Here is a 13,615-nt window from a genome sequence, read left to right as displayed (position 1 = left end):
CCCCACAGCAGCCGTAGGTAAACTGGTGACAGATTCCTGTTCTGATGTCGTACTAATATCTGGGACAGGAGCCTCTGAAGGGACCGGGATCACGAGGTAACGTACAGATTGAATTCGCTAAATAGGCAAAAGATTAAATAGACACTTTCTATAACTTGTCTTTAAAAAGTAAGACATTATTACTAATTGATCAAATGTGAATGCAATAATTCATATTTTTCTTTGAATGTTTAGCGCTTTTCATATGGTTAATATAATAAAGGGTTTAATAAGATTTTAAAGTGTTGGATCTGTCTCTAAAGACTCAACACTGTTGCTATTAATTATGGTTTTTTTTCTAAATAGCACTATCATTATTATTGATTTGTAAAATGCATAAGTATCATTGATTTTGTTATTACACACCTGGAGGTCGAGGACGATATCCTTGTCCGCTGACTACAGCCTAAAATGAAGTAATGACATTATTTTAATTAGATATGTACTAAACTTATGAAACTTGTCATAGTTGACCTATTTTTTGAAATCCTAATTATATACCCTTAATAAACTGTTATGCTTGTTGCAGAAAGCTTGACACAAACAGAATTGTTCGCAGGAAGATATATCTTTAGTTCACAATTAATTGCTGCTAGTTGTGATTTTGCATACAATTATTTCTGCAAGCTTGCAGAGAACTGGCATGGAATCAACATCTTTGAAGGAATTTTGCAAAAAAAAAAAAAAAAAAAAAACACTCATAGTGATCGCTTATTCGCGGAAAATTGGAATCTTCTTACAAATATTTACAGAATATTTTGGAAGAACAATAAATAAGTCCAAACAGCTGTTGTGCCTGCATTGCCAACTTATATTTTGTTTTAAAATAAATTTCTTAGTTATTTCCCTAGAGAAACTTAGAATGATTGTTTACATTTCGTGCGGTGGTTGTCCGTTGTTATGCTGATTTTACGAGTTACTGTTGTCTATATGAACCTTAAGAGTGTCCTTAGAATTGTCATAATGTTTCTAAAGTCTTACGATATAGTAAAGTAAAAGAAATTCTCTTGTGAATTATTACCGTAATTTTGTTGGATGCTTACTGGAAATGGCTTTTACACACTAATTGTAGAACCAGTATGGTAGAAAATACGGATCTCGGGATAAGTTGCTACATACGCCGACATACCTGTACACTTTCTATACAAAACTTTATAAATAAGATGTCTAGTCTAGATTAAAAACTATAGATTAATTAATGAGTTTTATAGATGTTTTATTAGTAAATAAAGTAATTCAAGTACATTGAGTAAAGAATAGTTTTTGAAGTTTTACGAATTACATATGACGTAGACGATGCATCATTGCGTCATGGTATAAAAGACAAGATTCTGAGAGAGCGTTGTCAGAATCCCACCTGGTAGATCTAGAGAACTGAACTGCACCTTGCACCTTGATCTGAGGTATTATTTTATATAAGTGAGCATTTTAAAGTAAAGATATTTTTAAATAGTTTAATTATAAGTTATAGCGCAGTAAGAAACAATTATCAAGTTTAAAAGTAATATTGAATATTTAGAAACTTAGATTTATTTCATATTTAAGTTCAGTGATAGTTAAATAGTCGGTGCACTCGGGGTTCTGACCCTGGGAGACACAGAAAATTGTCTCTCCCAGTAAATTTATAGTTGTTATTTAAAGTTTGTAATTTGTTAGTAGTTTGAATTCGTATTTTATTCTATTTCAATTGGCAAGTAAAACTTAGTCAATTCTTATAGTTCGGTGTGAAGTTGCACCGTTTGACTGAAATTACGACAGTGCACCGTACTTGAATTAATTGTGTCTTTTGCATGAATGTATATGAGGTGATGGTAAATTTGCATGGCATACTTTTCATTTTAATGACATAGATTAATTTATTCTATAATCAGAAGTTATAGATTTAGGGTGGTGGACTTTAGTTTGAGCATGTACGGAATTATGTTTAGATAGTTGGTGCGCTTGCACCTTACACCGAGTCACTTTGAGAATTTATGTTCGGAGATTAGACCAAGTATATTTTAGCAGAAACCTAGCACCTAACACCGAGTAAGGTTAACACCAGTCCAGTAAAGATGGAACTTAGAACCAATTAGCTTATATCAGTAGCACCTAGCACCTGAACACCGTACACCTAGAACCAGTTTGCTCCAATATCATCGGTAGCACCTAGCACCTTAAACGGTACCATCTTTCACCGAGTATAACGCGCAACTGTGACATTTGAATGTGATTATTATTATTGTACATCACACTGTGAATTGGAACGTTATATAAAAATTTGTATATTAATTGAACTATTTATTAATTTAATAAATGTATTTTAATTGATTACACTTGTTTCATTTAAATTTACTTGACTGCACAGGTACCTTCGAACCCATTATTGTAACGTGCCTCATAGGTACCTACTAGACAAATCTACACGTTACAATTGGTGGCAGCGAACTAATATATTTACTTTTAAAACCCGAAACGTTACAATTGGTGGCAGCGGTGGGATGGTTTTGGATACCATTGGATAGCCTTAGATCGAATTGGATAGTTTTGGATTGCATTAGATTGCATTGAATTGCCTTGGAGATATTTTGTAGTTACGGAGTCTAGTGAATAGTAGTAGAGTACAACCAAGAAATACTGATTAAAAAAAAATAGTATAGAGAATAGAAAGAAGAATAAATCGCAATACGTAGATTTTAGAAAATAGATGTACAAGTCCTGGAAGTTGAGTTGTCGTCTTTTTAATTTCTGATTACAGAAACAAATTGTTTCTAGGTGTTAAAAAAATATGTGTACAGTGTAGAAGAAAACTGAACTGTTTACGATATCTAGGGTGCATGTAGATCTATAGACACAAAATGGCTGAAGACGATTCTAATACAGTAATTTTAAATTTTCGTAATAATGACGAGCACATTGACAGAGATGACGATCATAACGCAACTGTAGACACACAAGATGATGATTATAGATCAATAGATGGGAATGATAGGGATTTGAATTTAGATTTCAATGAGAAGTATGACTCAATGATAAATGCGTTTGAGAGACGAATGTCGCGTCTCGAGAGGTATATGACAGAGAAATTTTCAGATTTAGACAAAATGTTAAAATACAGATCTCGAAATTCAAGATCGACTATTCTATTTTTACGACAAATATTGAGTAGTTCTCCTGTTAGAAGAACTAATTTTCACGAGCGTTCTGCCGAGCACAGCGATTAGAATAGAACCGAAAATAAGCATTTTAGCAGAATCTCAGGTTTTTCATCTAGTCGCGCACGTAACAGTAGTCCAGATTATCAAAATCATGATAGAATCAAAATGAAACCTCAGTTATTTGATGGAACGGGAGATTTAGAGGAATATTTAGCACAATTTGAAATTGTGGCTGAAATAAATGATTGGGATTATAGCAAGAAAGCTTTGTACTTAGCCGCAAGTTTGTCTGGCACAGCACTTTCAGTGTTAAGCGAGTTACGGTCAGGGGAAAGAACAGACTTCAATATTTTAGTTAGAACTTTGAAAGACAGATTCGGGTCAGAGAACAAGGACGAAGTTTTTAGATCTAGACTTCAGACAAAAGTAAAGGGCAAAACTGAATCGCAGAGCTAGCACAGTCAGTGAGAAAACTAACTAGAAAAGCATATCCTGGTGCTTCTCAAATTTTACTAGATACGCTTTCGCTCGATCATTTTATCGATGCAATCCCAGATGCTGATATTAAACTTAGACTTCGAGAAGCGAGACCGAAAGATTTGAATGCTGCAGAGTCTCTCGCAGTAAGATTAGAGTCGTATCGTGAGGCCGAGCGTCAGCGTGGTAGAACCATTCGTACGACCAATACAAATTGAGATTCAAATACTACAGATAGTGACATGAATAATATTAAGCAAGATCTTAGCTCATTAGCAACTTCCGTAGAAAAACTTCACAAATCTGTTCAGAGTTCATACCGTAGTAGGCCTGTTGGCAGTTTCACTCGCCAGCAAAATTTTAGTTCTAGACGAAATAATCAGAGAAGATATAGAAATACTAGTGTTTCTCAAAATAGACAAACTCAGAATTTTCAGAGGCATGAATCTAGACCCAACCGAATAGTAACGCAAGGGAATCGTTCGGAAAACGAATTTCCGTCGGGTTCAAGGGGCATAACTCGACCTCAAATCAGCAGCCCCAATCTATCACAATAAACAACTTGCCTCATAGTGAAGGTTTATTTTTCGACTTGGATATAGAAAATGTTACTGTTAGAATGTTAGTAGATACGGGAGCCAATCATAGTATTCTTTCAAAAAGTCTAGTTGACAAATTACATTTGTCTGATACAAGTATCCAACCACTGAGAAATATCAATATCATAACAGCTACAGGAGAATCTTCTCCTTGTTTTGGTGATCTTACTCTTCCCATTACAATTGGAAATCAACAGTTTGTACAGAGATTTCTAATAGCAAATATTCAGAATGAAGGCATACTTGGGTTAGATTTTCTCTTAGAAATTAAATGTTTGGTAAGATTAGAACCTCCAAGTCTAGAAATGAACGGTTTACACGTCCCCTTAAATTGAGGATATGAAATTGGGATATCATGTTGTAGAATATCTGTTAGTCAAAACGTAGTTATTCCCCCTGAAACAGAAATGATAGTACCTGGAGTTATCATTGATAAACATCTTCCTGAAAGATCTGTAGCGATGATAGAGATGAATGAACAATTATTAGACAAGAAGGAAATCCTTGTTGCTAAATCTTTGGTTTCACTTGGCAAATCTGTCATTCCAGTTCGCGTAGCTAATTTTAGCTCAGAAGCATGTACTTTACACATGAATACTGTGGTAGCTGCTTGTGAACCAGTTGAAATAGCAAATATAAATAAGCTCGATCTTGTAGAATCTGAAAAGGGAAACGTAGATAAGAATTGCGAACTACCTGAACATATGAAACCTATTGTAGAGAAGTGTTCAGTGTACTTGGATAAATTTCAAATGAATAAGATCAAAGCATTGTTAAATGAATATTTAGACATATTTTCAAAAGGTTCTAGTGACATAGGCTGTACTGTTTTGGTCAACCATGAGATAAATACAGGTTCAGCTGCACTTGTTAAACAGCCACCAAGAAGATTGCCTTTTGCAAAGCGAGAAATTGCGGATGCTGAAATCAAGAAAATGTTAGATCACAATATTATCGAACCAGCTAGTAGTCCTTGGAATGCAAACATTGTTCTAGTTACTAGGCCTGGAAAAGATCCAAGATTTTGTTTAGACTATAGGGGACTTAATGAGGTTACTATTAAGGATAGTCATGTATTGCCTAGAATTGACGAAACTTTAGATTCTTTGAGTGGTTCTCAGTGGTTTAGTACCCTTGATTTAAAGTCAGTATACTGGCAGGTCCCAATAGGAAAAAAGACAGAAATAAAACGGTTTTTTCTATCTTAGGTGGGGGCATGTGGCAGTTTAGAGTGATGCCATTTGGTCTCACAAATGCTCCTGCCACCTTTGAGAGACTGATGGAGAAAATTTTATCTGGATTATCATGGAAAATATGCATGGTTTATCTTGATGACATCATAGTATTTTCAAAGTCCTTTGATGACCAATTAGAAAATTTGAAACAAGTATTTCAGAGATTAAGAGAATCTAAATTGAAACTGTCCCCAAAGAAGTGTGTACTTTTCCAGAGACAAGTCTCATTTCTAGGTCACATTATTAGTCCTGATGGAATAGCTACTGACCCTAACAAAGTGGCATGTATAAAAGAATGGCCGGTCCCAAAGAATGTAAAAGAACTTAGGAGCTTTTTAGGGCTTTGCTCTTATTACCGAAGATTTGTTAAGGGGTTCAGTAACATAGCTAAATGTTTACACAAATTAACAAAAAAGAATGTTAAGTTTAGATGGACAAAAGACCATCAAGAAGCATTTGAAAAATTAAAGCATTTCCTTATTACATCTCCAGTATTGGCTTGCCCTTCGAATAAAGGTGACTTTGTGTTGGACACTGATGCCTCCAACTATGGAGCCGGAGCAGTGCTTTCTCAAATAAAGAATGGGGAAGAAAGAGTAGTTAGTTATTTTTCCAAGTCTTTTACTAAGTCAGAGCGTAACTACTGTGTTACAAGAAGAGAGCTTCTTGCCATTATTCTTGCTGTGAAACATTTTCACTCATATTTGTATGGACAAAGTTTAAGATACGAACAGATCATAGAGCCCTTACTTGGCTCATGAGATTTAAGAATCCTGAAGGACAAATAGCTAGGTGGCTTGAAATATTATCCACTTATGACATGACCATTGAACATAGAGCTGGTCGACTGCATTCTAATGCAGACGCATTGTCAAGACGCCCTTGCTTAGATGAATGTAGCCATTGTATTAGGAATGAAATCAAAGAATTCAATTCGAAAACTAGAAATGTTTGTACTGATGAAGACTATATACAAAGAGTTCTTTAGATTTAATGCTATCTAGACCTTCCTCTTCACAGCATTCCTGTTCCTATCAGATAGATGACCAGTCAAACATGCATTTAGAGAGCAATACTGATTGTGAAGTCCTTCATAAAAGCTGCTCCTCTTTAGCTTCTTTAAACATTAGTAAGAATGAAAATAAGTCTTCAAATACAAGTACAATTCCTGTTCAAAAAGTAACATCAATGAATACAAATATTGAAGAACTATTAGGGAATCAGAAACAATTAGTTGATTTACAAATGTCTGACCCAGATATTAAGTTACTTCCGCAATGGAAGATAGCAGGAGAAAAGCCAGATTGGTCTGAAGTGCCACCTTGTACTTTAGCAGTGAAATGTTATTATCATATATGGGATACTCTTTGTTTACGAAATTCAGTGTTGTACAGAAAATGGGAAAATGACAACTCAAAAGAGGTTGAATGGCATTTAGTCCTTCCCAAAGTTTTAATACCATTAGTATTTGAACAATTACATTGCTCAGTTACAGCAGGCATTTAGGAATGAAGAAAACTTTTGACAAAATAAAGAAAAGATTTTTCTGGTTCAAAATGAAACCAAATGTTGAACATTTAGTTAGAGTCTGTGATACCTGTGCTAAAAGTAAAGGACCAGGGAAGATGAATAAAGCACTTTGAAGGTGTACACTGTGGGAAATCCCATGGAGCGTGTAGCTTTAGATATAATGTCTGGTTTACCACGTAGTAGTTCTGGGAATAAACATCTTTTAGTCATAGGCGATTACTTTACTAAATGGGTCGACGCCTACCCCATTAGAGACATGGAAGCCACTACAGTAGCTAAAGTTTTAGTAGAAAGATTTGTTTCTCAATTTGGAGTACCCAGTGAGATTCATAGTGATCAAGGGACTATTTTTGAGTCTTCAGTATTTAAAAATATGTGCAATTTATTAGGTATTAGCAAGACTAGAACATCCCCTTACTATCCACAGTCAGATGGAATGATAGAACGTATGAATCTTACAATCAAAAACATGTTGACATCTTTTGTTTCTAAAAACCAGAAAGATGGGGATAGACATATTCCTCTCTTGATTATGGCCTACAGAAGTTCTGTCCATGAAGCTACTGGTGTTTCCCCTAGTCTGTTGATGTTAGGGAGAGAAATTAGATTGCCTATAGACTTAGTTTTAGGTAGACTATGTGATTCTAAAAATAATGAAATGGACATGTCAGAGTATGCTTATCAACTACAAGAACAAATGGAGAAGATACATTTCATAGCAAGAGAAAAGCTAGCAATTTCTGCCAATAGCATGAAATATTATCATGACAGAAATACGACCTTGAGTACCTACCAAGAGGGAGATGTTGTGTGGTATTACTGCCCATAAGCCAAACCAGGTCCTAGTAGAAAACTACTAGCAAAGTGGCAAGGTCCCTTTGTAGTCACATAGAAATTAAATGATCTATTGTATAGAATACAAGAAAAGCCTGGAAAGAAATCCAGAGTAGTCCATTATAATAAATTAGCTCAATATAAGGGAGATAATCCTCCCACCTGGTATCAGAGCAGAAAGTAAAATATGACTAAAGTACATAGAACTAGATAATTTTGAGGAGGATTAGATGTGGATCATATAGTTAACATTATGAATTGTAAGTAGTGTTGACATTAAATACATGTCTGCTGCAGGTTGCAGAGTTCAAATAGAAAGGCTTAGACTGTATGGAACTTAATTATGAGCAGATTTTACAGAATTTCATAGCCCTGGGTGCATCCCCTATGATCCTATGGATTCCGTGAGAAGTTGAACGTTTTGAGAATAGTTGTAGTTTATTATAATAGATTCCAGTAGAGGTACATTAGCCCTAGGTGTATCCCCTCTGATCCTATGGCCTCCAGTAATTTACTGGTATATGACGATGTTAGATTGGCAGAGTTCACATATTGGGATGGGCCCCCCAAGAACTTTTGCGGAGTAGTTTTGCATGGCCATGCCTATTATAGCAATGTGCTCGGATTTGGGTTTTCTTATAAACCTACCGGTAGTCGCTTTCATGAAGCGTTTTATCTACTTGATGTAGAGTTTATTTTATTTGAGGAGTTGAGTAGGGTTGTGAGTGAGTGTGGAATGCTGTGTAGAAATTAGAACATGTATTTAAAGTTGGAAATCCTCCTCTGTCAGAAACAGTTCTATAGAAACTTTTACACCATGGTTAAATAGAAGCAGTGACGATGCAGATTAACAGCTTGATTCATAAATAATAAACATTCGTATTGAAAACTCCAAGTTTTTATAAAAAAATTTTTTTATTAACTTATGCCATGCGGGTTTGCCTAACCACAGTTACAAATACTTTGTGAATTGTCATGTACTATTTTCCTTTCTAATTCATTTTCAGAATGTCTAGAGTAGATGATCCAACAAAGTTTAAATGCGGAGTATGCAGATCGTCGCAAGTTTTTGATAGGAAGTTTTTAGTTCGCAGACACATTTTAGAGCAGCATTCTGGGTTTGCCTTTATGTGCTCGGGCTGCCAGATGATTTTCCCAAGACAGGACAATCACTCTAGCTGTACAGGGAAGTACAGCACCACTAGGCGGATGGAAGTGATTCGAAGGAGTGATGGCCTTACAGGACTAGAAGCAGAAGAGGCGCTTGAGGCCTATAAACGTGGCATGGAGGTCCACATAGTGTATGTTGAGGGCCGATCTAGAGCTGTGCACAGAGGTTCTAAATCCCTTCCCAGAGCTGCGTCACCTGAGCGGGAGTTAAGCCTACACCCCTCGGGACGAATCTCTCCTTCCCCGAGAAAACGCAGAAGGAGTCCCTCTCCAGAGGTCAGGCGACGTAGCAGATTGACTACCTCTAGTAGCTCTAGCAGCAGCAGTAGTGGAGGTACTAGTCCTAAGCGGAATCCATCAGCCGAGGTGGTGGCCTCCGTTTCTACTCCAGTACAGCCCTCTGTTTCTGTTCCAGTACAGTCCTCTACAGTGAAGATGTTTGAACTAATGCCAGGGCTGACTCTACTTCTAGATGTTGCTAAACTGAAAGAAGTTTTGTAATTAAATAAGATATGCAAAGCTAAAAATTTGATTGCAATAAAATTACTTGATCCCAATTCATTTCTTATTTCACTTGCAGATTTGAAGAAATTTAATAAGTATAGGAGAATTACAGATAGTAACTATGATAAGTTAAGTACAAATCAGACTTTCTTTTTACGCCCCAGTTTGGAGACCAAACCCAGAGTAGGTGGGGGCAGTGTTGTGCCTGCATTGCCAACTTATATTTTGTTTTAAAATAAATTTCTTAGTTATTTCCCTAGAGAAACTTAGAATGATTGTTTACATTTCGTGCGGTGGTTGTCCGTTGTTATGCTGATTTTACGAGTTACTGTTGTCTATATGAACCTTAAGAGTGTCCTTAGAATTGTCATAATGTTTCTAAAGTCTTACGATATAGTAAAGTAAAAGAAATTCTCTCGTGAATTATTACCGTAATTTTGTTGGATGCTTACTGGAAATAATTACACGCTAATTGTAGAACCAGTATGGTAGAAAATACGGATCTCGGGATAAGTTGCTACATACGCCGACATACCTGTACACTTTCTATACAAAACTTTATAAATAAGATGTCTAGTCTAGATTAAAAACTATAGATTAATTAATGAGTTTTATAGATGTTTTATTAGTAAATAAAGTAATTCAAGTACATTGAGTAAAGAATAGTTTTTGAAGTTTTACGAATTACATATGACGTAGACGATGCATCATTGCGTCATGGTATAAAAGACAAGATTCTGAGAGAGCGTTGTCAGAATCCCACCTGGTAGATCTAGAGAACTGAACTGCACCTTGCACCTTGATCTGAGGTATTATTTTATATAAGTGAGCATTTTAAAGTAAAGATATTTTTAAATAGTTTAATTATAAGTTTTAGCACAGTAAGAAACAATTATCAAGTTTAAAAGTAATATTGAATATTTAGAAACTTAGATTTATTTCATATTTAAGTTCAGTGATAGTTAAATAGTCGGTGCACTCGGGGTTCTGACCCTGGGAGACACAGAAAATTGTCTCTCCCAGTAAATTTATAGTTGGTATTTAAAGTTTGTAATTTGTTAGTAGTTTGAATTCGTATTTTATTCTATTTCAATTGGCAAGTAAAACTTAGTCAATTCTTATAATTCGGTGTGAAGTTGCACCGTTTGACTGAAATTACGACAGTGCACCGTACTTGAATTAATTGTCTTTTGCATGAATGTATATGAGGTGATGGTAAATTTGCATGGCATACTTTTCATTTTAATGACATAGATTAATTTATTCTATAATCAGAAGTTATAGATTTAGGGTGGTGGACTTTAGTTTGAGCATGTACGGAATTATGTTTAGATAGTTGGTGCGCTTGCACCTTACACCGAGTCACTTTGAGAATTTATGTTCGGAGATTAGACCAAGTATATTTTAGCAGAAACCTAGCACCTTACACCGAGTAAGGTTAACACCAGTCCAGTAAAGATGGAACTTAGAACCAATTAGCTTATATCAGTAGCACCTAGCACCTGAACACCGTACACCTAGAACCAGTTTGCTCCAATATCATCGGTAGCACCTAGCACCTTAAACGGTACCATCTTTCACCGAGTATAACGCGCAACTGTGTAGACAGAAGAAATGTTCCTTAGCTTGAAAAGTGCTGCTGCTTTCGTGAAATCGTAATTAATAAAAATATAGATCAAAAAGTAAAGGTCACACATTTTTCAGGTGGGGTCCCATTTCTTGAAATTTAAATTAATAAAATGTGAATTCTGGTTAAAGCAGCAGCACTTTACATAAAGCCCAAGATGTATAGAAAATATTTATGAATTAAAAATTTACTTTGAATGAGGGCATGCCCTTGCGATATTGAGATTTGTTTATGACCTCCATACAGTGTACACATTATATGCATTTATCACGTGACTGTCAATTAAGGTGACCAAGCTAAATTCACTATAGTTGGGTATACTATGTAATTACAATTAATATTAAAGTCATGTGATAAAATAATGGGTATACAAAAACAAAATCATTTAGAGAAAAGTATCTATTTGTGCAAGTTAATATTCCATTAATTTCCTCTTAGTATGCCTTCACAGTGATGCACATTATAAATGTTTGAAAAAAAAGTTCCTTCATGAAAAGACATGTATTTTGTCACATATAAAATGTTGACTGTGCTACCGTTAGGGCGAGCGCAGATACATTTTCCATGTCTTCAGTGTACTGTTTATAAACTGTATTTAGATCCTTGTCTTCAAACCACACGTGACATTTGGTAAGTTTGACTATGACGTCAAATGACGTCGTATTTAGGTTATATTACCGAACCGAAGCCTGAACAGTGCTTATTTTAATGAAGAACGTTTTATAGTATATATTATTACCTAACCTACTATATAAATTGTAATTAGGCATTTTGAACTGTTTCCTGATTCTTTTTAATGTTTTTGCAAATCATGAAACAGTCAAATCTGTTTACCCGGTCACAGAATAAACTGTTACATGGCTGAACTGTTCCATTATGACGTCATAGTTAATTTCGCGTACTTTACAGCTATAATATTGAATTATATATAAATTGAAGCATTTTTATTCAATTTGAAATTATCATCTGAAAAGTAAACCTGATACCAATTTAAATATATACATGTATTCAATTTAATATCATTTCAAAGAAGAGGCCATGAACACCTTTTCTGAGGGTAGTTTGGGAAAAATGTAGGCCCCTTTCATTCAGTATAGATCTTTGCCATAAACGTGCAATATTCAAATCTTTAAGACATCATTATGTTGTTTACTACATGCTTTTTTTTTTCAATTTATTAGTGTATGATAATATCACACCCATTAATTTTTCTGATTTTACACCAATCGGTGTGAATATTTAATTAATATTCATCTTGTTTAGTTTGGTTTTAAAAAATAATACAAACTTTTGTCAATGTATTTTAAAAGCCATTGATTATTATGTCGATATCATTACTTTAAGAAATTATATAGTAGGTTAGGTAATAAAACACTTATTTCATGACAACTCGGGAAACAGTCAAACTGTTGTCCCTCGATAATGGGGAAGACCTCGTAGTCATGAAATAAGTGTATACTGTTTTATCTGCAATGTATCCACTAAATCAAGGCGAGTTTATTTTTTGTTGAACTTTTGTTGTTATTCTCGAGAGAACCTAGCTTTAACAAGCGATGCATTGTGGGTCCAGAATAACTGTCTGCGGAAAGAAAATCATTGGGATCAATGTGCAAAGTCCGAATTTTCTCTTCGCCCAGGCGTTGTTTTAAGAGCTAGAGGAAACGAGCGGCGATTTGCGCCGCTCGCCATTAATTATTGTTTGATTTCAAATTGAATATCATTTTCTTCTTTCTAGTTAAACACGCTTAATTAGCTAATACATATTTCCTTGATGCATTATAAGTTCCGGGTCAATTATAGTGCCGAGTAATACCTAGGTCACATTTAAGAAGGTGGTCGGGCGAACACATTTTTTCGTATCTTCTGCTGAAAAACATGATCGGCCGACATTAATATCGGGCGACGCGGAGCAGTCACGTTAATTCCCAGAACAACGATGATTTTAAAAGTTTAAATATTTATAAGTCGGTCAATCGTCGCCCGATCAAATTCGCATAAAACAAATGCCATATACGTATACATATTCAATATTCTTAAAAACTTTTTTGATGGTTTGATTTTTTTACGAAACCTTAAAAATTATATTTTATTGAAATGTTATTTAGATAACATCGACTATTTTTACCGTGTTAATCGAAATACAAACCAAATACATCATAAAAATGCAATGCTTACATTTTTTTCCTGCAGACTCTTTTAAAGAGTGCATATTCTGTATATTTTGCATTTTATTGAGTGTACATTATGTATATTTTTCATTTGTGATATTAAAATGCTTTTTTTTGCAAACTTGATTACTTATGCCTAGTCAAGTCATTTAGACTGAAAATATGTTGCGTTTCTGCATCTTTTAATCGGGGCATTTGATGTAAAGGTACTAATGGAATGCATGCAATTGTTTTTTCAGCTAAAATTCTAGTTAATTTGCAGTTCTTACTGGTTCTGTCTCTACTGATTCAGTCT

General features: G+C 34.9%; 1 protein-coding gene across 1 annotated transcript in view; it reads right to left on the bottom strand.

Moving 5' to 3' along the window:
* LOC133189296 (tissue factor pathway inhibitor 2-like) overlaps positions 1–13,615 on the bottom strand; it is a 62,534-nt gene that overhangs the window by 41,029 nt on the left and 7,890 nt on the right. The window lies entirely within an intron of this gene.

Source organism: Saccostrea echinata, unplaced genomic scaffold (genome assembly GCF_033153115.1).
Source record: "Saccostrea echinata isolate AGI-Se365-2 ecotype Australia unplaced genomic scaffold, CSIRO_AGI_Sech_v1 ptg000017l, whole genome shotgun sequence".
Classification (NCBI taxonomy): domain Eukaryota; kingdom Metazoa; phylum Mollusca; class Bivalvia; order Ostreida; family Ostreidae; genus Saccostrea; species Saccostrea echinata.
The sequence above is the reverse complement of the archived record's forward strand: the minus strand, read 5'-3'. Positions and strand labels throughout refer to the sequence as shown.